Below are 24997 nucleotides of genomic sequence, written 5' to 3'. Positions count from 1 at the left end.
GTCTCTGCCCAGGCTCCTGTATATTGTTGAAGCCAGGTTGCTATGTCCTGGTCAGGGGCCGCTTGCTCCTGGTGGAGCCGGTACTCATCTTCTAAGGTTATGGGCAGGACGGGCACAGGCTGATTTTGGGAATCGGTCACGATGGGCCCCTCAGGGAGGAAATGGATCTGTGCTCCCATTTTAGTTAGCAGGTCTCTCCCTAGTAGGGGACAGGGGCTTTCAGGGATAACCAGGAAAGAGTGGGTTACATTTTTGGCTCCGAGATTTACTATTCTTTGTGTCGTCCAGGGGTACTTCTTAATTCCTGTGGCCCCTTGTACCCACGAGGACTTGGAGGATAATTTTCCATCAGTTTCAATTAGGACTGAGTGCTGTGCTCCCGTATCGACCAAGAACTGAACTGGGGACCCCTCCACTTGCAAAGTTACCCTGGGTTCGGGGAGGGGGACCGAACCCCGTCTTCCCTAGTCCTCGTTTTGAGTGACTAGTACGGGTGTAGACCTAGGGGGTCCCCGTCCTTGTTGTTTCTTTTTGGGGCAGTCTCTTGCCCAGTGGCCAGCTTTTTTACAGTAGGCACATTGGTCTTTGCTCAGGTTGTTATATCTGGGGGACCGCTTAGGTTGGGTGTTCTCTGGCTGTAGATGCTCTTTTTGTACAACCGCTGCCAGGACCTTGGTCATTTTTTCCTCTGGAGTATCTCTATTATTGTAAACCCACTGGGCTATCTGAAGAAGGTCCTGAAGCTGTTTTCCCTCTAAGTCTTCTAATTTCTGGAGCTTCTTTTTAATATCTGGGGCTGCCCGACTTACAAAAGACATCACAACAGCTGCCTGACTTCCTGGGGCCTCTGGGTCTATGGGGGTGTACTGCCTAAAAGCCTCCATTAATCTTTCTAAGTAGCTAGCCGGGCTTTCTGTCTTTCCCTGCAGAACAGAGTATACTTTAGCCAAATTGGTGGGCTTGCAAGCAGCTGCCCGGAGACCTGCCATTAGAGTCTGGCGATAAAGGTGTAGCCGTCCCTTACCTTCTGCCATGTTGTAATCCCACGCCGGTCTGGTCAGAGGAAAAGTCGCATTTATGAGGTCGGGGTTGGCAGTCGGTTGACCGTCGTCCCCCGGGACCAGCTTTCTAGCTTCTACCTGTATTCTCTCTCGCTCCTCCGTTGTGAACAAGATTCGGAGGAGCTGCTGACAATCATCCCAAGTGGGCTGGTGGGTGAACATGACACTATCCAGTAAGGCCATTAAATCTTTGGGGTTGTCTGAAAACCGAGCACTCTGAGTCTTCCAATTATATAGATCACTGGTGGAGAATGGCCAGTACTGGAGCCTAGGACTTCCCGTGTCATCTGGGGGTCCTATTTCCCAAAGGGGTAACGCCACTGTGGAGTCAGGCGGCTGGGGAGGGGTAACCCGCAAAGTACACCCTCGCGTCCGCCCTGCCGGCCCTTCAGAGTTACTTTCACTTTCAGCGGGTTCGGGCGCGCTGGCTGCTTCCCGTTCGCCTGCTCCCTCCTGCGGTTCCACCCGGGGGGCTGGGACCTGGGGGCCGGAGGGGTATGGAGGGGGTTCTGTGGACAGAAGGTCCTCGCTATCAGGTAGAACAGGATGGGGGGGGGCAGTCGGTTGCTTGGATTTTAGCGGCCGAGCAACCAGTGCCTTACAGGGTTCAGAGGCTAATTGGAAAGGGACAGCCAAGGGGGCGGGTACTCAGCTAGGTCCTGCCATACGAGGATATATGGGATATGATCCGGGTGACCAGCACGCCCAGGCTGGAAAACCTTGGACTTTACTCTAGTGATGACAGGAAGACAGAATGTCCCTTCGGGTGGCCATCCTACATTAAGGGCGGGCCATTCGGAGTGGCACAGAGTAATTAGCTTTCCCTTCCTAATGTCCATACCGAGATCATGGCCCCTTGCCCTAACATCCTGAAAATTATTTATAAGGAGAGATAGGGGTGTGCTCTGGATATTACCCATTCTGTAATGGTCTGTAGTCCTTTCCTGCAAAAGAATATGGGTTAAAATTCCCGCCAAGGAAAACTGGAGTATCAATAATATCTAGTCGCAAGCGCGCTCCGGAAGCCCGGGTCAGAATCAGTTCAAACAATTCAGATAGGGATCTAAATCAGACGAGAGCCAGGGGACGTCTCCCACCAGTCTCCGCTGGCTGTCCTATAGCGCGTCCGCCAGGACTTATGCCAGCTTTCAGCTTCAGTTACAGACCTTGCGAGTCACAGATTCAGAAAGGAGTCAGACGGGCTAACAGCCTCAGATTCAGAGCGGACTCAGAGAGCCGCGGATTCAGACAGGCTAACAGCCTCAGATTCAGAGCGGACTCAGAGAGCCGCGGATTCAGACAGGCTAACAGCCTCAGATTCAGAGCGGACTCAGAGAGCCGCGGATTCAGACAGGCTAACAGCCTCAGATTCAGAGCGGACTCAGAGAGCCGCGGATTCAGACAGGCTAACAGCCTCAGATTCAGAGCGGACTCAGAGAGCCGCAGATTCAGAACGGACACAGACAGACAGAGACGAGCCGGCTCACCTATTAGCAGATCGATCCTAGTAGATCCGTTGACCGGGGGTCTGGTGGGCTTGGGGGAATCCCGGACGAGCCCCCAGATGTTATGCCCAGACCGTTTATTCCCCGAAGAAGACCACCAGAGTCCAGAGTCAAAGCCAAGCGGCAAGGATCTTTAATGCAAGTTCGAACTTGGTCCCTCCGTTCTACAACATACAAGAGGGCCCCGAACGATGCATGTGCCCGCTTTTTATAGCCCGATGCATACAGGATATGTAAGGTTACAGAGGTACAAAGGAATTCTTTTGGTTGCAGCATCGCAACTGGTAATTGGTTAATAAGTTATACAATTAACAGTTTTCTATTTGTTCCCGCGCATTTAGTAAAACTACAAACGGTTGTGACCTTATCAGGGGCTCTCTAGGTGGTGTTTCTGAGATGTGTGGGGGGGATGTGTTTGTGTTGGGCTCAGGAAGTTGGGACAAAATAGAGGAATGTGTATGTACTGGGCCCAGGACTAAGATATGTGGCAGACACCGGTAATTAGAACAGAACAGAGCAGGACAGAGACTTTCACAACGTTTGTCCTTACAATGTCTGGAGTCTATAGATAACCTAATCGGTTAGGTCCGGGGTCGATCTTTAACTAGGCTCAGGGCGCCGCCCGGGCTGTTTGCCTGTGGACTTCATTCCTGCCTTTTAGTTTTTTCATTTGATCTCCACACCCAACTTTTTTTTTTTTTTTTTTTTTTTTTTTGGTGAGATGGCATCTCTGTCACCCAGGCTGGAGTGCAGTGGCACAATCTCGGCTCACTGCCACCCCCGCCTCCCAGGTTCAAGCAATTCTCCTGCCTCAGTCTCCCAAGTAGCTGAGATTACAGGCACCCATCACCATGCCCAGCTAATTTTTTTGTATTTTTAGTAGACACAGGGTTTCACGATGTTGGCCAGGTTGGTCTCGAACTCCTGACCTCAGGTGATTCACCTGCCTCAGCCTCCCAAAGTTCTGGGATTACAGACGTGAGCCCCGAGCCCGGTTGACAATCTTTTTTTTTTTTTTTTTTTTTTTTGAGACAGTCTTGCTCTGTCACCCAGGCTGGAGTGCAGTAGCATGATCTTGGCTCGCTGCACCCTCTGCCTCCCGGGTTCAAGTAATTCTCCTGCCTCAGCCTCCCGAGTAGCTGGGACTACAGGTATGCACCACTACGCCTGGCTAATTTTTGTATTTTTAGTAGAGATGGGGTTTAACCATGTTGGCCTGACTGGCCTTTAACTCTTGACCTCGTGATCCACCCACCTCGGCCTCCCAATGTGCTGGGATTATAGGCGTGACCCACCACACCTGGCCGACAATCATTTTTAATACAGTTTTAGAGGTACAGAAAAGTTAAGATACTACCTATAATTCCATGTACTGTCACCTCCTCAACCCCGCAGTTTTCCCTATTATTCACATCTTGCATTAGTGTGGTACCTTTGTAAAAATTAATGAACCAATAGTGATATATTACTATGAATTATAGCCTACAGTTTACAGTAAGGCTCACTGCTTTGTGTTGTACATAGGGGTTTTGGCAAATAGATTATGATATATATCCACCAGTGCAGATTCATACAGTTTCATTCTGTTTCACCTGTGCTTCAGCGATTCATCCTGCCTTTCCCTCTGCCTGAACCTCTATCAACCACTCATTTTTTACTGTCTTTGTAGTTTTGCCTTTTTTTTTGTTTTTTGGACACAATGCCTCACTCTGTGGCCCAGGCTGGAGTGCCACGGTGTGATCACTGCTCACTGCAGCCTCCACCTCCCAGGCTCAGGTGATCCTTCCATCTCAGCCTCCTGTAGTTAGGACCACAGGCACATGCCACCATATCTGACTAATTTTTAGTATTTTTTATAGAGACACAATTTTACCATGTTGCCCAGTGTGGTCTTGAACTCCTGGGTTCAAGCAATTTGCCCACTTCAGCCTCCCAAAGTGCTGGGATTTACAGGTGTGAGCTATCATGCCAGGTCTAGTTTTGCCTTTTCTAAAATGTCATATAGTTGGAATCATGGAGTATGTAGTCTTTTCAAACTGGCTTCTTTCACTTAGCAAATTGTATTTAAGGTTCCTCCATGTTTTTTTGTGGTTTGATAGTTCCATGGATTGCAGTGCCAGATTGCTTATTCCTTCACCTACCGAAGGGCACTTTCATTGTTTTTAGGTTTTAGCAATGATGAAAAAAGCTACTATGAACATTTCATGTGCGGATTTTTGTGTGAATATGTTTTGAACTCAATTGGCTAAATAACTAGGAGCATAATTGCTATGTCATATAAGCTTTATAAGCAACTGCCCAGGCAGGGCACGATGGCTCATGCCTATAATCCCAGCACTTTGGGAGGCTGAGGTGGGTGGATCACCTGAGAACAGGAGTTCGAGACCAACCTGGTCAACATGGTGAAACCCCGTCTCTACTACAGATACAAAAAATTAGCTGGGTGTGGTGGCAGGTATCTGTAATCCCAGCTGCTTGAGAGGCTGAGGCAGGAGAATGGCTTGAACCTGGGAGACAGAGGTTGCAGTGAGGCGAGATCATGCCATTGTACTCCAGCTTGGGCAACAAGAGTGAAACTCCATCTCAAAAAAAAAAAAAAAAAAAAAAAAAAAGAAAAAAGAGAGAGAAAGAAACTGCCCAACTGTCTTCCCAAGTTTTTCACCATTTTGCATTCCCACCAGCAATGAATGAGTATTACTGTTGCTCCACATCTTCACCAATGAAACCACTATTGCAAAATTGTAACTGAGACAGTGAAAGAGATCTGATCTAATCAGCTGCATCTTGCTTCATGCCTCCGAGCTGTCCTTGTTCATTCCTGGGCATAGGCTGAACTAATTTAGGGAGGAACTTAGTTTATAGTTTAAAACAAAGATGGTAACAGGCCTTTCCCAAGGCAAATCCCCTGCTTGCCTGGGGACTAGATTGCCTTTGTAGGACTAACAAATTAGCCACCGGACTAGAAATTATGGTTTAGGAGTCATGCAGCCGGAGACTACAAGATTCTGACCCGCCCTAAACTGCTCCTAAGATCAGTGCTTGAGATATTTTGCAGACCCTGCACTTGATGAATCAGCTGGCACCACCCAGATCGATAAACTGGCTCATCTGATCTTGTGGCCCCCACCCAGGAACTGACTCAGCACAAGAAAACAGCTTTGATTCCCTACGAATTCATCTTTGACCTGACCCATCAGCACTTCCGGCTTACACTACCTCTCCGCCCCCCAACCCCCAAATTATCCTTTATTTTATTTTTATTTTTATTTTTTTTTTGAGACAGAGTCTTGCTCTGTGGCCCAGGCTGGAGTGCAGTGGCCGGATCTCAGCTCACTGCAAGCTCCGCCTCCCGGGTTCACGGCCATTCTCCTGCCTCAGCCTCCCGAGTAGCTGGGACTACAGGCGCCCACCACCTCGCCTGGCTATTTTTTTGTATTTTTTAGTAGAGACGGGGTTTCACTGTGTTAGCCAGGATGGTCTCGATCTCCTGACCTCGTGATCTGCCCGCCTTGGCCTCCCAAAGTGCTGGGATTACAGGCTTGAGCCACCGTGCCCGGGCAACGCAAATTATCCTTTAAAAACTCTGATCCCCAAATGCTTGGGGAGACTGATTTGAGTATTAATACAACTCCGGGTCTTTGCGAATTACTCTGTGTGAATTACTCTTTCTCTATTGCAATTTCTCTGTCATGATAAATCTGCTCTGTCTGGGCAACAGGCAAGGTGAACCCATTAGGCGGTTACACTAGCATTTGGTATTGTCAGCTTTTTAATTAATTAATTAATTATTTTGAGACAGTGCAGTGGTATGATCACAGCTCGCTGTAGCCTCAGCCTCCCCGGGTTCAGGTGATCCTCCTACTTCAACCTCCCAAGAGTAGCTGGGACTACAAGCATGTGCCACCATGCCTGGCTAATTTTTGTATTTTTAGTAGAGACGGGGTTTTACCATATTACCCAGGCTGGTCTTGAACTCCTGGCCTCAAATGATCCTCCTGCCTCAGCTTCCCAAAGTGCTGGGATTACAGGTAGGAGCCACCGTGCCCACCCACTTTTTTAAAAAAAACATTCTAATAGGTGTGTGGTCGTATATCCTTGTTTTAATTTGCAATTCTCTAGTGACATGATGTTGAGGACCTTTTTATATGCTTATTTACCATCTGAATGTCTTTGATGAGGTTATCTTTTCAGATCTTTTGCCCTTTAATTGAGTAGTTTGTTTTCTTATTGTTGAGTTTAAGAGTTCTTTGTATGTTTTGGATACTGTAACCTCCCAATGGGTTCACCTTGCCCGCTGCCTAGACAGAGCTGATTTATCAAGACAGGGGAACTACAATAGAGAAAGAGTAATTCGGCCGGGCGCGGTGGCTCAAGCCTGTAATCCCAGCACTTTGGGAGGCCGAGACGGGCGGATCACGAGGTCAGGAGATCGAAACCATCCTGGCTAACACGGTGAAACCCCGTCTCTACTAAAAATACAAAAAAATTAGCTGGGCGAGGTGGCGGGCGCCTGTAGTCCCAGCTACTGGGAGGCTGAGGCAGGAGAATGGCATGAACCCGGGAGGCCGAGCTTGCAGTGAGCTGAGATCCGGCCACTGCACTCCAGCCTGGGGGCAGAGCGATACTCTGTCTCAAAAAAAAAAAAAAAAAAAAAAGAGAAAGAGTAATTCACGCAGAGCCAGCTATAGGGGAGACTGGAATTTTTATTATTACTCAAATCAGTCTCCCTGAAAAGTCGGGGATTGGAGTTTTTAAGGATAATTTGGTGGGTAGGGGCTAGTGAGTTGGAAGTGCTGATTGGTCAGGTCATGGATCAAATCATAGGAGTTGAAGCTGTCCTCTTGTGCTGAGTCAGTTCCTGGGTGGGGGCCACAAGACCAGATGAGCCAGTTTATGGATCTGGGTGGTGCCAACTGATCAATTAAGTTCAGCGTCTGCAAAATATCTCAAGCACTAATCGTAGGTTTTACAATTGTGATGTTATTCCCAGGAACAATTTGGGTAGAGTCAGAATCTTGTAGCCTCTAGTTGCATGACTCCTAAACCATTATTTCTAATCTTGTGACTAATTTCTTAGTCCTACAAAGGCAGGCTAGTCCCCAGACAGGAAGGGCGTTTGTTTTGGGAAAGGGCTGTTATTGCCAAGTTCCTCTCATGATTATAATCCCAGCACTTAGGCTCACACAGGCGGATCACCTGAGGTCAGAAGTTTGAGACCAGCCTGGCCAACATGGTGAAACCTCATCTCTACAAAAATACAAAAATTAGCCAGGTGTGGTGGCCTGCACCTGTAATCCCAGCTACTCGGGAGGCTGAGGAAGGAGAATCGCTTGAACCCAGGAAGCAGAGGTAGCAGTGAGCCGAGATCGTGCCACTGCACTCCAGCCTGGGAGACAGTGCCAGATTCCATCTCAAAAAACAAAACTAAGTTCCTCTCAAAGTTAGTTTGGTCTGTGCCCAGGAATGAACAAAGACAGTTTGAAGGTTAGCAGCAAGATGGAGTTGGTTTAGGTTGGATCTCTTTCACTGTAATAATTTTCTCATTATAATTTTACAACAGTGGTTTCAATACAAGTCCTTTATGAGATAAGTGTTTTGCAAATATTTTCTCCCAGTCTGTGGCTTGTCTATTCTGTCAGCAGTGTCTTTCACAGAAGAGAAGTTTCTAATTTTAATAATGTACAACATACTTTATTTTTTTCTTTCACAGGTCATACTTTTGGTGTTGTATTCATATACATATATATATTTATAGAGATGGGGTCTCACTAGGTTGCCCAGGCTGGTCTTGAACTCCTGGGTTCAAGCGATCCACCCACCTCAGCCTCCCAAAGTGCTGTGATTACAGGCACGAGTCACTGCACTTGCCTGGTGTTGTATTTAAAAACTCATCACCAAACCCAAGGTTTCTTGGATTTTCTTCTTTGTTATCTTATAGAAATTTTATAGTTTTCATTTTACAAATAGGTCTATAATCCATTTTAAGTTAATTTTTTTTTTTTTTTTTTTTTTTTTTTTTTTTTTTTTTTTGAGACAGGGTCTGCATTCCAGCCTTTGTCACCCAGGCTGGAGTGCAGTGGTGTGATCTCGGCTCACTGCAACCTCTGCCTCCTGGGTTCCAGCAATTCTGCCTCAGCCTCCTGAGTAGCTGGGACTACAGGTGCACACCACCACAGCCGACTAAGTTTTGTATTTTTAGTAGAGACGGAGTTTCACCATGTTGGCCAGGCTGATCTCGAACTCTTGACCTCAAGTGATCCGCCACATTGGCCTCACAGTTTTGAGTTAATTTTTGTGAAACATATAAGGACTGTGTCTAGATTATTATTTTTTTTGCATATGGATGTCCAGTTGTTCCAGCACCATTTGTTGAAAAGACTTACTTCTTCACCGAATTTCTTTTGCTTCTTTGTCAATGATCAGTTGACTGTTTTTGTGTGTATACATATTTCTAGGCTCTCTATTCTGTTCCATTGATCTATTTGCCTATTCTTTCACCAATACCTCTGCCTTGATTACTCTAGTTTTATAGTAAGTCATGGAGTTGGGTAGTCTCAGTCCTCTGACTTTGTTCTTGTTTAGTACTATGTTGACTTTTTTGGATTTTTGCCTTTCCATATAAACTTTAGAATCAGTTTGTTGATAGCCACAAAATAATTTGGTGGGAATTTGATTGGGATTATGTTGAATTTCCTGATCAAGGTGGGGACAACTGACATGTTAACAGTATTGAGTCTTCCATTTAGCAGCAGAGAATCCATACGGGTCTGCAGCAACCTCAATTCTTGCCTACTCAGAAGAAAGAATTTGAGGGGCATAAGACAGAGTGAGAGACCGGGACAAGTTTTAGAGTTGTAGTGAAAGTTTATTAAAAAGCTTTAGAGCAGGGATGAAAGGAAGCAAACTACACTTGGAAGAGGGTCAAACAGGCGACTTCAGAGATCAAATGTGCGGTTTGACCTTTGACTTGGGGTTTTATGCTTCCTGGGTCTATATTACTCCTCTGATTCTTACCTTGGGGTGGGCTGTCCACATGTGCGGTGGCTTGTCAGCGCTTGGGAAGGGGCTGCATGCACATTGTGGTTACTGAAGTTGTACGCATGCTCACTTGAGGAGTTTTTCCGTTACCAGTGGAGTGTTCCTAAAGGAAGGTTACATACCAGTTAAACTCGGCCATTTTGCATCGTAGTGCACATGTCTTGAGCCCACTGGCCCAACTCCTGAGATCTTATTGGGAAGCTGCTGATCAGCATTTTCAGGTTTTATTGTATCTATTGAGAGCCTGCCTTTCCCTGGCGCCAGCTGCAACCAATTATTATTTTTATTTTTTATTGTTTTTTTTCTTTTTTTTTTTTTTAGGAGGAACAGGAGGAGCAGCAGGAGGAGGATGAGCAGGAGAAAAAGGAGGAGGAGAAAGAGGAGGAGCAGGAGGAGGAGAAAGAGAAGGAGAAGGAACAGGAGGAGGAGGAGAAAGAAAAGGAGGAGGAGCAGGAGGAGGAGAAGAAAGAGGAGGAGCAGGAGGAGGAGAAGAAAGAGGAGGAGCAGGAGGAGGAGGAGAAAGAGGAGGAGCAGGAGGAGGAGAAAGAGAAGGAGAAGGAACAGGAGGAGGAGGAGAAAGAAAAGGAGGAGGAGCAGGAGGAGGAGAAGAAAGAGGAGGAGCAGGAGGAGGAGAAGAAAGAGGAGGAGCAGGAGGAGGAGGAGAAAGAGGAGGAGCAGGAGGAGGAGGAGGAGAAAGAGAAGGAGGAGGAACAGAAGGAGGAGGAGCAGGAGGAGGAGGAGCAGCAGGAGGAAGAGGAGCAGGAGGAGGAGAAGCAGCAGGAGGAGGAGGAGAAGCAGGAGGAGGAAGAGGAGCAGGAGGAGGAGCAGGAGGAAGAGAAGGAGGAGGAGCAGGGAGCAATTATTATTTTAGAGAAACAGTTTTAACTGCCTGACCATCACCTCCTGGTGGGATTTGGGGGGTGGTGCTCTCCTGCTCTGCTCATGTCTAACTACCTAAGATAACTAACTACTCTAACATTTCTGTCAATAAACATACACTATCTCTCTGTTTACTTATATTTTCTGATATATTTCATGTCAAATTTTGTTTGATTTTCCTCATGTATGTCTTCTAGAGATTTTGTTAGGTTTATGTATATTTTATCTTTTTGGTGCTAACGTAAATGGTATTGTGTTTTTAATTTCAAATATCAATTGTTCATTTCGGGTATATAGGAAAACAATTGACTTTTATTAAGCCTGTATCCTGTGACTTTACTGTAATCACTTAATAGTGCCAGAAAATCCTTTACTGAAATGGATTGTGAGAGTAGCTAATTTATAGTGGTAGTATGTTTGATTTTGAATCCTGTAGAGTGGAAGAGCATGTCTGGGTTGATGCAGGACCCACAGCTCATAGTGACCAATCACAGATGGCTATACTTGAGCCAGACACACAAAAGCACAAGAAGTTATTCATGAGGGAAGACCTAGCATGCCAGACTCGCCCAAAGCCACTGTAAAGTGTGTTTACCCTGTCGACGAAAAGACCCAAACTCTGTAAAATATTTGAAGAGATTTATTCTGAACCAAATATGAGTGACCAATGGCAAGTGACACAGCACTCAGGAGATACTAAGAACCGGTGCCCAAGGTATGTGTTAGATGTCCATTGATTCGGTTCTGAAAGGCGGGACAACTTGAAGTGGGGGCTTCCAGGTCATAGGTAGATAAGAGACAAAAGGTTGCATTCTCTTGGATCTTTGATCAGCTTTTCACTGAATACATAATTTACATGTGAGAGGGGATAGAATAATCTGCCTAATGAAACAACAGGGCAGAGGAAGCAATCAGATATCCTTTTGTCTCAGGTGAGCAGAGGGAGGACATTGAGTTCTGTGTGTCCTTTGTCATCCTGCACCTGTGAAGATAAGCTATCAATTTACGTTGCCAGGGTGAAATTCAACAGAACATTTTTTTTTTTTTTTTTTTTTTTTTTGAGACGCCCAGGCTGTGCAGTGGCGTGATCTCGGCTCACTGCAACCTCTGTCTCCCGGGTTCAAGCGACTCTCCTGCCTCAGTCTCCAAGTATCTGGGATTACAGGCGCGCATCACCATGCCCGGCTCATTTTTGTATTTTCAGTAGAGACGGGGTTTTACCATGTTGGTCAGGCTGGTCTCGGACTCCTGACCTCGTGATCCGCCCACCTCGGCCTCTCAAAGTGCTGGGATTATGGGCGTGAGCCACCGCGCCCAGCCTAGAACATTTTAAGGTAAAGGTCTTGAGGCCCACAAGGTATTTTCTTGGGGGCAAATTGTGAGGGAGGCATGTAGCCTTTTTTTTTTTTTCTTTAAATCTTTGTAGCTATCTTACTTGGGAATAAAATGTGAAGCAGGTTTGCCTAACACTCCTTGGCTTAATGATTTTGGAGTCCCGAGATTTATTTTTCTTTCACAACCCTAAGTACGGTACTGTGTAACGTATGCCAAGAGGAGCACCCCTGATGAAGCAGCTGATATGATGGGCTGGCTTTATGGTGCCTGTGATATTCACCTACTGAATATGCCCATTACCCAGGCCATATTCAGCTATGGTTAAGGGGTCTTTTTGCATAGGCACCTCATGTAACCTTACAGCTGCAAAATACAGCAATAGGCCCAAAAACCTCATTGAATTTGCTGCCTCAGCTTCCCTTCAGGGATCCCACAGCTGCTAATGAAAACATTAAGTCAACATGAAAATGGGGAGAAACCTAGGGAAGAGTCAAGTCTACCAGCAAAGTGGAAATCTCTCAGTGGCTATTAAGAAATGGGATGGCTGGGCGCAGTGGCTCATGCCTGTAATCCCAGCACTTTGGGAGGCTGAGGTGGGCGGATCACCAGGTCAGGAGTTCAAGACCAGCATGGTTAATATGGTGAACCCGCATCTCTACTAAAAAATACAAAAAAGCCGGGCGCGGTGGCTCAAGCCTGTAATCCCAGCACTTTGGGAGGCCGAGACGGGCGGATCACAAGGTCAGGAAATCGAGACCATCCTGGCGAACACAGTGAAACCCCGTCTCTACTAAAAATACAAAAAACTAGCCGGGTGACGAGGCGGGCGCCTGTAGTCCCAGCTACTTGGGAGGCTGAGGCAGGAGAATGGCGGGAACCCGGGAGGCGGAGCTTGCAGTGAGCTGAGATCCGGCCACTGCACTCCAGCCTGGGCGACAGAGCAAGACTCCGCCTCAAAAAAAAAAAATAAAAAAAAAAAAAAAAAAAAAAAATTAGCTGGGCGTGGTGGCGGGTGCCTGTAGTCCCAGCTACTCGGGAGGCTGAGGCAGGAGAATTGCTCGAACCCGGGAGGCAGAGGTTGCAGTGAGCCGAGATCGCACCACTGCACTCCAGCCTGGGTGACAGGGAGAGACTCAGTCTCAAAAAAAAGAAAAAAAAAAAAAAAAAAAGAAAGAGAAAAAAAGAAAAAAGAAATGGGATGGCTGGGCTTTGGTGGCTCATGCCTGTAATCCCAGCACTTTGGGAGGCCCAGGCAGGCAGATCACCTGAGGTCAGGAGTTCGAGACCATCCTGGCCAACATATAGTGAAACCCTGTCTCTACTTAAAAATACAAATTAGCTGGGCATGGTGGCACATGCCTGTAGTCCCAGCACTTGGGAGGCTGAGGCAGGAGAATCGCTTGAACCTGGGAGGCAGAGGTTGCAGTGAGCCAAGATCACACCACTGCACTCCAGCCTGGGTGACACAGCGAGACTCCGTGTCTCAAAAAAAAAAAAAAAAAAAGGGATGAATAAAATGGAAACTGATGATGTTGAAACAGAAGTCTTAAAACAGCACCATCAAGGTTGGGTGGGCCAAAGGGATCCTCCTTAGTCCCCAAACATTAAAGGGTCCTTAACAAGTTGATTCCATTTATCACAGTGTGGGAGGAATTTAAAAAGCTGGAAAGGCAAAGATTACAATGGGAACTCCGCCATCAACTGCCTGGGGCATTAGTCAGGCAGATTGGTCGAGATTGGCCAGCTGGCGCGGTGGCTCACGCCTGTAATCCCAGCACTTTGGGAGGCCAAGGCGGGCGGATCACAAGGTCAGGAGATGGAGACCATCCTGGCTAACACGGTGAAACCCTGTCTCTACTGAAAATAGAAAAACTAGCCGGGTGTGGTGGCTGGCGCCTGTAGTCCCAGCTACTCAGGAGGCTGAGGCAGGAGAATGGCATGAACCCGGGAGGCGGAGCTTGCAGTGAGCCGAGATCGTGCCACTGCACTCCAGCCTGGGCGACAGAGCCAGACTCTGTCTCAAAAAAAAAAAAAAAAAAAAAAAAAAAATATTGGCCAAGGTCAGTCCGGGAGCTGTGGTTCAGGCCTGTAATCCCAGCACTTTGGGAGGCTGAGACAGGTGGATTGCTTGAGCCCAGGAATTCAAAACCAGCCTGGGCAACATAGCAAAATCCCATCTCTACCAAAAAAAAAAAAAAAAAATTAGCTGAGCATGGTGGTGCACGCCTGTAATTCCAGCTGCTTGTGAAGCTGAGGTAGGAGAATCACTTGAGCTGGGGAGGTCAAGCCTGCAGTAAGCCATGATCACACCACTGCACTCCGGCCTATGGGCAGAGCGAGACTCTGTCTCAGAAAAAAAAAAAATAATAATAAAATGAAACAAAATAAAATAAAATAAAATAAAATAAAAAAGACCAAGGGCAAAGGTTCTTTGGCTCCACCCCGGGATGGGGACCCAAAGCTTTATGCACATAAAATGGGTGGCGAAGAGAAGTCTCTGGGTAAGATGGGAGGAAAAGAGAACTTTCTGGGACTCCTTTACATGGAAGCCTCATATATGGAGGTACCAAAATCCATTAGTGAAGCTGTAACACGGGCTACAACTAGATTGGGAGAATATAGAAATGTAACAGTTGATAGGATTAAAGTATACATTTGGGTGAAAATTGGAATGTGTTTAAACAGACTTTGTGGCTGGGTGCGGTGGCTCACCCCTGTAATCCCACCACTTTGGGAGGCCGAGGCAGGTGGATCACTTGAGGTCAGGAGTTCGAGACCAGCCTGCCTAACATGGTGAAACCCTGTTTCTACTGAAAATTAAAAAAAAAAAAAAAAAATTAGCTTGGTGTGGTGACACGTGCCCATAGTCCCAGCTTCTTGGGAGGCTGAGGCAGGAGAATCGCTTGAGCCTGGGAGGGGGAGGCTGCAGTCAGCCGAGATTGCGCCACTGCACTCCAGTCTAGGCGACAGAGCGAGACTCAGTCTCAGATAAATAAATAAATAAATAAATAAATAAATAAATAAATAAATAGTTTTTTTAAAAAAATAAAAACAAACAGGTTTTACCTGAATGTTTAATGGGAATGGATGTTATGACTGACAGGGAACATTTCCTCTAACTAGTATTGTGACACTCAAACCTGTTGATGAAATCCCAATGGAGGAATGTAAGGGTTGATGGGATTAAGGTGAAAGTTTGGAAAATTTGCAGATTTGAACAGGCTTTATTTGAAATGGTTGCATCTCTTTTACCTCAATGTATTATGGAGATTGAAATTGTATCTGACTGTGGAATGTTTCCCCTCTCTAGTATTGTAAATCCACCCTTCAAGCAGTATTACTTGGACATGCTAAATGGGAACCAATAAGACTGCCCAAGCCTACGAAGTATAGAATAGAACCTGGGGTGCCGGCACAGACAGATTATCTGTACAATAGCCCTTTGTGGAACAGAGACCGGCGTTTATGGCAACAGCCTAAGAGCGCCTCCTAGTGGTAATCTGGGACTTTGGACTAGAGAATTTCCAGTTGAGCTTGGATTAGACATTAATTGAAAGTGCCCTTATGATTGAAGGACATAAAATAATTTTGAAACCTAAAATATCCATGATGTCTTGGGTGATAGTGTAAAGCTCCAATAGGGAGTGCAGTGCCCAGAGGAGTTCCATAATTACATGGAAATGGTTCGTACAAGAATATGCTGCCAGGGGAGTGCAGAGTTAGCAGTTTTCACAACCAGGTAGACTCTTTTCCGCCAGGACTGATGAAGGAGGAGTTGGTCAGTTCTATCATCGATTGGACAATGCTCTAGCTCTCAACTGACCAACAAAAAGATGCTTGGTTTGTGGATGGCAGTTCTAAGGCTAATGGACTGAGTCGTGTTTGGATGTCCCAATAGCATCCATTATAGCAACAGGATCCAATTTAGGATTATGTTTAGCATTTACTTGTCATCACTTTAGTGTTATTCAGTTGAGAAGGGTCCTTCTTTGCCTTTCATAACTCTTTGAAGATTTAATTAAATAATAGTATTTAAGTGTTTACGAATGTATATTCTTCTCATAACAAACTCTTGAGTGCTAGCTCTGTATCAGGTGCTGCCCTAAGCAATTCCGTGTGTGTGTGTGTGTGTGTGTGTGTGTGTGTGTGTGTGTGTGTGTTTGAGATAGAGTCTTCTCATGTTGTCTAGGCTGGAGTGAGGTGGCGTGATCTTGGCTCACTGCAACCTCCGCTTCTCAGGTTCAAGCCGTTCTCCTGCTTCAGCCTCCTGAGTAGCTGGGATTACAGGTGCACGCCACCACGCCCAGCTAAATTTTGTATTTTTAGTAGAGACGGATTTCACCAATAAAAGGAAGAAAAAAAGAAGAAAATATCAATACAAGTTTTAGAAAGTAGGCATGCGTGTCAGCAATCCTACTGCTGGATGGTTTCAAACTCCTGATCTCAGGTGATCCACCTGCCTCGGTCTCCCAAAGTGCTGGGATTACAGGTGTGAGCCACTGCACCTGGCCTTGATTCCACATATGAATTCACCCAAATTTCACAGATGACAAGACTGAGGCTCAGAGGAAGGCAGTAACTTAGCCAGAGGAACAGCACAAGCATGAGTCAGAGCCAAGATTCGAACCCAGGCAGCGTGGCTCCCACCACCATGTTCTTACTTGTTCTCTTCTGTGTCCAGGAGATTCCCTCCTACCCGACCTTGTTCTCGACACTTTCTGGTTACTACTGCGTAGCCACAGTCTAAAGCAGTTACACAACCATCCTAGGTGAGCTATGCATTTTTAAAAATTAAACTTTGATTTTGAGATCAGTATCGATTCCCAGGCAATTGTAGGAATAATACAGAGAGATCCTATGTGCACTTTATCCAGTTTCCTCCAATGGTGACACCTTCCAGGACAACATCACAACATCACAACAAGGATGTGGCCATTGACACAACCCCGGGATGTCTCCTGCTGCCATTTCACAACCATACCTGCTACCCTTGTGCGTGCCATCTATCCCCTCCAGGTTCCTAACCCCGACACTAATCTGTTCTCTATCTCTAGAATGTTATCATTTCACGACTGTTATATAAATGAAATTATACAGTATGTGACTTCTTTTTTGAGATGGAGTCTTGCTCTGTCGCCAGGTTGGAGTGCAGTGGTGCGATCTCAGCTTGCTGCAACCTTTGCCTCCCAGGTTCAAGCAATTCTCCTGCCTCAGCCTCCCAAGTAGCTGGGACCAGAGGCGTGCACCATCACACCGGGCTAATTTTTGTATTTTTAGTAGAGATGGAGTTTCACCATGTTGGCCAGGCTGGTCTTGAACTCCGGACCTCAAGTGATCCGCCCATAATCCCAGAGTGCTGGGATTATAGGCGTGAGCCACCCGCGCGGCTCCCAATCTGCCCTTTATTTATTTTTTATTTATTTACTTGTTGCCTTTGTTTCCTGTGTATTTTAGGATGCTTCTAGGTATAAATAAATATTAGAATAAAAGGAAGAAAAAAAGCAGAAAATATCAATACAAGTTTTAGAAAGTAGGCATGCGTGTCAGCAATCCTACTGAACTTACCAAACAAGAAAAAACTTTGCAGTCTTTTTTTTTTTTTTTTTTTTTTTTTTGAGATGGAGTCTCACTCTGTCACCCAGACTGGAGTGCAGTGGCATGATCTTGGCTCACTGCAACCTCTGTTCAAGCAATTTCGTCCCTCAACCTTCCAAGTAACTGGGACTACAGGCGTGCACCACCATGCCCTGCTAATTTTTTTTTTTTTTTGAGTTGGAGTTTCGCTCTTCTTGCCCAGGCTGGCAACAAGTGGGGCAATCTCAGCTCACTGCAACCTCCGCCTCCCGGATTCAAGTGATTCTCCTGCCTCAGCCTCCCGAGTAGCCTGGGATTACAGGCATGCACCATGATGCCCAGCTAGTTTTGTATTTTTAGTAGAGATGGGGTCTCTCCATGTTGGTCAGGCTAGTCTTGAACTCCCAACCTCAGGTGATCTGCCCACCTCGACCTTCCAAAGTGCTGGGATTACAGGCATAAGCCACCGTGCCCAGCCTGATTTGTGTATTTTTAGTAGATGGGATTTCACCATGTTGGTCAGGGTGGTCTTGAACTCCTGAGCTCAAGTGATCCACCCACCCCAGCTTCCCAAAGTGCTGGGAGTACAGGCGTGAGCCACCATGCCTGGTCCTGAAGTCTTGCTTAATCTGTATATTCTAGGAAGACACAGCAGAGCAGGAGCTGCAATCAAGAATTACAATGCCTCAGTCGGGCATGGTGGCTCACACTTGTAATCCCAGCACTTTGGGAGGCTGAGGTGGTCTCAGGAGTTCGAGACCAGCCTGGCCAATGTAAAACCCCCATCTCTACTAAAAATACAAAAATTAGCCAGGCGTGGTGGCGCATGGTAGAACCCCCATCTCTACTAAAAATACAAAATTAGCCAGGCGTGGTAGCGCATGTGTGCAATCCCAGCTACTTGGAAGGCTGAGGCAGGAGAATCACCTGAACCCAGGAGGCAGAGTTTGCAGTGAGCTGAGATTGTGCCACTGCACTCCAGCCTGGGTGACAGAGCAAGACTCTGCCTCAAAAAAAAAAAAAAAAATTACAATACTTATACAGAGAAATCAATAATTCCTTTATAGTGGAGAGTTCCTGATACTTAATTTTTTTATTACCTTATTATTATTATTTTCTTAGAGACAGCATCTTGCTTCATCTCCCAGGTTGGAGTGCAGTGGCACAATCATAGCTCATTGCAGCCTCAAACTACTGCACTCAAATGATCCTCCCACCTAAGCCTCCTGAGTAGCAGGGACTGCAGGTGCTTGTTATCACGTCCAGCTAATTTTTTTTAATTTTTAGTAGAGATGAGGTCTGTGTTGCCCAGGCTGGTCCTGAACTCCTGAGCTCAAGTCATCCTCCTGCCTCAGCCTCCCAAACTGCTGGGATTCTAGGCCTGAGCCACTGTGCCTGGCTATGTTTTTTTTTTTTTCTTTTTTTCAGTCAGAGTCTTCCACCTGAGTCTCCCGAATAGCTGGGACCACAGGTGCACACCAACATGCCTGGCTAATTTTTTAATTTTTATTTTTGTAGAGACAGAATCTCACTATGTTGTCCAGGCTAGTCTCGAACTCCTGGCCTCAAGCACTCCTCCTGCCTCAGCCTCCTGAGTTGGTGGGATTACAGGTGTGAACCACTGCATGCGGCAGTTGCTAATACTTGAGTATCAAGAAATCTTCTGGGGTGTGCTCAGAGCACGGGGCCTGAAGAATGCTTCCTCTGTTTACAACACACCCAATGGGAATCTGGGGTCATTGTGATGAGGGGCACAAAACTTGTGACCTCTCTCTGAACAAATGCCCCACATGTGAAAAAAAAAAAAAAGAAATCTTTTGTTAAATCTTCATGTGGATGATAGAAACAATATTTTCTTTTCTTTTTCTTTCTTTCTATTTTTTTTTTTTTTTTTTGAGATGGAGTCTTGCTCTTTTGTCCAGGCTGGAGTGCAGCGGTGCAATCTCAGCTCACTGCAACCTCCACCTCCCAGGTTCAAGCAGTTCTCTTGCCTCAGCCTCTCAGGTAGCTGGGATTACAGGTGTGCACCACCATGCCTGGCTAATTTTTGTATTTTTAGTAGAGACAGGGATTTACTATGTTGGCCAGGCTGGTCTTGAACTCTTGACCTCAAGAGATCCATCCCCCCTCAGCCTCCCAAAGTGCTGGGACTACAGGTGTGAACCACCACACCCGGCCAGAAACAATATTTTCAATTACAACCTTTTCATAAGTGATATTACAGGTCTTCTGTGGCTGTTTGTCTTTTTGAAAAGATTTTTTCATCAATTTTTTTCTTTTTTCTTTTTTTTTGAGACAGAGTCTTGCTTTGTCGCCCAGGCTAGAGTGCAATGGCAGGTCTCAGTTCACTGCAACCTCTGACTCCAGGGTTCTAGCGATTCTCCTGCCTCAGCCTTCCAAGTAGCTGGGAGCCACTAACTTTGTTTTCAAGACAGAGTCTTGCTCTGCTGGCCAGGCTGAAGTGCAGTGGCCTGATCACAGCTCACTGCAGCCTCAATCTCCTAGGCTCAAGCAGATCTTCCCACCTCAGCCTCTCGACTAGCTGAGACTACAGGCGCACGTCACCGTGCCTGGCTAATTTTTTAATTTCTTGTAGATAGGAGGTCTCTCTATGTTTCCCAGGCTGGTCTCGAACTCCTGGGCTTAAGTGATCCTCCCTCCTTGGTCTCACTCAGTTTTTTTTTTTTTTTTTGAGACGGAGTCTCACTCTGTCGCCCGGGCTGGAGTGCAGTGGCCGGATCTCAGCTCACTGCAAGCTCCGCCTCCTGGGTTCACGCCATTCTCCTGCCTCAGCCTCCCAAGTAGCTGGGACCACAGGCGCCTGCCACCTCGCCCGGCTAGTTTTTTGTATTTTTTAGTAGAGACGGGGTTTCACCGTGTTAGCCAGGATGGTCTCAATCTCCTGACCTCGTGATCCACCCGTCTCGGCCTCCCAAAGTCCTGGGATTACAGGCTTGAGCCACCGCGCCCGGCCATCATTCAGTTTTTAAGTAAGATTTTAAAAACTACAGGATGAAGTGTGGGCACAGTGGCTCACGCCTGTAATCCCAGCACTTTGGGAGGCCGAGGTGGGCAGATCACTTGAAGTCAGGAGTTCGAGACCAGCCTGGTCAACTTGGTGAAACCCCATCTTTACTAAAAATACAAAAATTAGTTGAGTGTAGTGGCACATGCCTGTAGTACCAGCTACTTGGGAGGTTAAGGTGGGAGTATTGCTTGAGTCCAGAAGTTTGGGGCTGCAGTGATACAAGATCATGCCACTGCATATCAGCCTGGGCGACAGAGGGAGACCCTGTCTCAAAGAAAAATAAAAGGAAGCCGTGGTTATTGCATACTGTACTATACTTGTCTCAATACATCTGAGTAGAATTTGCATTCCATGTGTTTTCATCTTTACCATCCTCTTGAATCTTCAGTCTATCTTACCTTCCTTTTTAATGTCTTCATGCTTTTCCAACACTCTTCTTCTGGCTGGTTCTATTTTTTTCTGAGTTGGTAGATGATGCACAATTTGAGTTTTCTGATGATTTTGTTCTCGAATAAGTCTGTGTGGGAGGAGCATTACTAAATAAGGAAGTGCTAGTCAATATCCAGATGACTAGGAATGGATGAAGTATTGTTCCCAACAGGGACCCAGTGTCCCCATGGGAAGAGCATACCTTGGATATAGTCAGTCTTCCTATCTGTGCCTCAAACTGCTGTGCTGCTTCTTAAGGAGCTTCCAAAGGGAAACTGATTTGTGAAGGGAGAACCACCAAAAAGACAGAATTGAATGACCGCAGTAGTGCTTCTTTCTCTTGCATAAGATTTCCTCTTGGGCCAGGGACAGTGGTTCACGCCTGTAATCCCAGCACTTTGGAAGGCCGAGGCGGGCGGATCACCTGAGGTCGGGAGTTCGAGACCAGCCTCACCAACATGGAGAAACCCCGTCTCTACTAAAAATACAAAATTAGCCGGGCGTGGTGGCACATGCCTGTAATCCCAGGTGCTCGGGAGTCTGAGGCAGGAGAATAGCTAGAACCTGGGAGGAGGAGGTTGCAGTGAGCTGAGATCCTGCCATTGCACTCTAGCCTGGGCAACAAGAGCGAAACTCCGTCTCAAAAGAAAAAAAAACTTTCCTCTTGAATTCCATTTCTGCCTGTTTTTAGCAGAACAGCAGCTTTGGCAGCTTCTGTCTCTGTCTCTGTCTCTCTCTCTCTTTTTCTGGTCTTTGTGAAATGAGCAGCACCCTGCGTGATTCCATGTGGTTGTCTGTTTCATATGTCTTTCAGCTGCCCTATATTCTGCCTTTCCCGTTTCTTTGTTCTTACATTCTTTTTGTCGATTGTTCTTGTTTCTTTTGATATCCAGCATTTCTCTTTCAGTTTTCCTTCTCAATTTCCCCTTTGATCTCTTTGTTCTTCCACTTACCTTTTCAAGTATTTTGGTTAGTCTTAGTCTGTTCACTCTGACAGTGAGGTTCTTGGTAGGTCTTTGATTTGACCTTCCTCTAAGCTCCCTTTGAGTCAATGACATGCCCTGATCTGTTTCCTCTTGTTTAATATATATGACTTTGTGTCAGGAGAGGTAGGTGGTGTATCACAAAACTCAACGTTTCTGCACTGAAAGTTTTTCGAAGTGTTACTGGTTTCAAATGAGGGATGAAACAGTTACTAAACTTTCTGACTGGCTCCCATTTGCAACTCATGTTTCAATTTTTAGTTAGTGCATCTTTTGGTTTACTCTCTTGTCTGAAATACTCGGGACCAGAAGTGTTTCGGATTTTTTTTTTTCTTATTTTGGAACGTTTGAGTTATATTCACTGGTTCGGGATCCCTAATCTGAAAATCCAAATCCAAAATGCTTTAATGAGCATTTCCTTTGAGCATCATGTTGGTGCTCAAAAGGTTTTGTATTTTGGAGCATTTCTGATTTTGGATTTTTTTTTTTTTTTTTTTTTGAGACGGAGTCTTGCTCTGTCGCCTGGGCTGGAGTGCAGTGGCCGGATCTCAGCTCACTGCAAGCTCCGCCTCCCGTGTTCACGCCATTCTCCTGCCTCAGCCTCCAGAGTAGCTGGGACTACAGGCGCCCGCCACCTTGCCCGGCTAGTTTTTTGTATTTTTTAGTAGAGACGGGGTTTCACCATGTTAGCCAGGATGGTCTCGATCTCCTGACCTTGTGATCCGCCTGTCTCAGCCTCCCAAAGTGCTGGGATTACAGGCTTGAGCCACCGCGCCCGGCTTTTTTTTTTTTTTTTTTTTGAGACAGACTCTTGTTCTGTCTCGCCCAGGCTGGAGTGCAGTGGCACGATCTCGGTTCACTGCAACCTCTGCCTCCTGGGTTCAAGCAATTCTCCTATCTCAGCCTCCTGAGTAGCTGGGACTATAGGCATGTGCCACCACACTCGGCTGATTTTGTATTTTTAGTAGAGACTGGGTTTCACTGTGTTGGCTAGGCTGGTCTTGAACTCCTGACCTCAGGTGATCCACACGCCTCGTCCTCCCAAAGTGCTGGGATTACAGGCATGAGCCACCACACCTGGCCAAGATTTTGGATGTTTGGATTGGGAATACTGAAACTGTATTGATTTTTTTTTTTTTTTTTTTTTTTTTTTTTGAGAGGGAGTGCTCTGTTACCCAGGCTGGAATGCAGTGGTGGGATCTCGGCTCACTGCAAGCTCCACCTCCCAGGTTCATGCTGTTCTCCTGCCTCAGCCTCCCGAGTAGCTGGGACTACAGGCACCTGCCACCATGCCTGGCTAATTTTTTGTATTTTTAGTAGAGACGGGGTTTCACCGTGTTAGCCAGGATGGTCTCAATCTCCTGACATCGTGATCCACCCGCCTCGGCCTCCCAAAGTGCTGGGATTACAGGCATGAGCCACCGCACCCGGCCCTGAACCTGTATTGATTTTAATAGCAACAGAACTGTTTGAGGATGCTTCTGTCACTTTGTCATCTTCCTAACCTGCAGCCATCTGTGTAGGCTGTTTATCATTAGCTGCCATGACACTATGACAACTGTGATGCTACTCTTGGCCACTGTGATGGCGACCTGAATGGTGCCCTGGAAGTATAGCATCATTCCCCTCTCCTCTTCTGGAAAAAGACACTTGTCGTTTCATTTAGGGGCTACCCAGTTAACCCAGAATGATCTCAACTCAGATCCTTAACTACATCTGCAGAGATCCTTTTTCCAGATAACACCTAGATAACATTCACCATGCCGGGGTGTTAGGATGTGGATATATCTTTTGGGGTAGCACACCATTCAACACTATAGTTTGTCCTCTAGCCTCCAAATTTATGTCCATCCCACATGCAAAATACATTCATCCCATCCCAACATGCCCCAAAGTCAACCCATTACGGCATCAGTTTCTGCCTGTGGATCTGTGAAACTGGAAAACAAGTTACCTGTTTCCAAAACTGCAATGGTGGGATAGGCATAGGATAAATATTCCCATTCCAAAAGGCAGAAATTGGAAGTCATAAAGAGTTCACTGATCCCAATCAAGTTTGAAACCCAGTAGGGAAAATATCGTTAGATTAAGGCCTGAAAAGAATCTCCTGTTGAGGCCGGCATGGTGGCTCACGCCTGTAATCCTAGCACTTTGGGAGGCTGAGGCAGGTGGATCACCTGAGGTCAGGGGTTCGAGACCAGCCTGGCCAACATGGTGAAACCCTGTCTCTACTAAAAATACAAAGGCCGGGCGCGGTGGCTCAAGCCTGTAATCCCAGCACTTTGGGAGGCCGAGACGGGCGGATCACGAGGTCAGGAGATCGAGACCATCCTGGCTAATACGGTGAAACCCCGTCTCTACTTAAAAATACAAAAAACTAGCCGGGCGACGAGGCGGGCGCCTGTAGTCCCAGCTACTCGGGAGGCTGAGGCAGGAGAATGGCGTAAACCCGGGAGGCGGAGCTTGCAGTGAGCTGAGATCCGGCCACTGCACTCCAGCCTCGGTGGCAGAGCAAGACTCCGTCTCAAAAAAAAAAAAAAATAAAAATAAAAAAAAATAAAAATAAAAATACAAAAATTAGCCAGGCATGGCTGGCGCACCCCTGTAATCCCAGCTACTCAGGAGGCTGAGGCAGGAGAATCGCTTTGACCCGGGAGGCGGAGGTTGCAGTGAGCTGAGATCCTGCCACTGCACTCCAGCCTGGGGGACAGAGCAAGACTCTGTCTCCAAAAAAAAAAAAAAAAAAAAAAATCTCCTGTTGCTTTGCTCTCTTGGCCTCTGCCTCACCCATGCCTCTGCACCTGTGGTTCTGCCCTTGGAGTCATTCTTCCTTTTTCTTGAAGGTAGCACATATTTATAACCAGATAGTTCGATTAGCCCATTTCCTGCCTGTAAAATTTTGGAAGTCTGACAGCCTTCTGTCATTTTGTCTTTTCTCTGTTTCTTTCTGTTTAAGCTGGCAGTGTTTGCACTGCTATAACATTCTCAAAAGCCTTGTCACTCTCCTGTGTGTGTTCCTATTAGACAAGAAGGCCATCCACAGAGCTTTCTTGGATAATCCCATCTCTATTCCTGATTCTGCTGAAATGGGTCATCAGATCCTTGAGTCACATATCTAATCTTTCCAGGAAAAGAGCATGCTTTCCCAACAGTGAATTTTCTTTT

At 46.4% G+C, this 24997-nt stretch overlaps 1 protein-coding gene and 1 non-coding gene across 2 annotated transcripts in view; both read left to right on the top strand.

Annotated features, from left to right (window-relative positions):
* Nucleotides 1–24997, top strand: part of ZNF157 (zinc finger protein 157) — a 58241-nt gene that overhangs the window by 13683 nt on the left and 19561 nt on the right. The window lies entirely within an intron of this gene.
* LOC115898910 lies at nucleotides 19058–19186 on the top strand. Its single transcript, XR_004058561.1, has one exon. It is a non-coding gene; the product is annotated as a small nucleolar RNA SNORA11 (small nucleolar RNA).

The sequence above is a fragment of the Rhinopithecus roxellana genome, chromosome 7 (genome assembly GCF_007565055.1).
Source record: "Rhinopithecus roxellana isolate Shanxi Qingling chromosome 7, ASM756505v1, whole genome shotgun sequence".
NCBI classification, from domain to species: Eukaryota; Metazoa; Chordata; class Mammalia; order Primates; family Cercopithecidae; genus Rhinopithecus; species Rhinopithecus roxellana.
The sequence above is the reverse complement of the archived record's forward strand: the minus strand, read 5'-3'. Positions and strand labels throughout refer to the sequence as shown.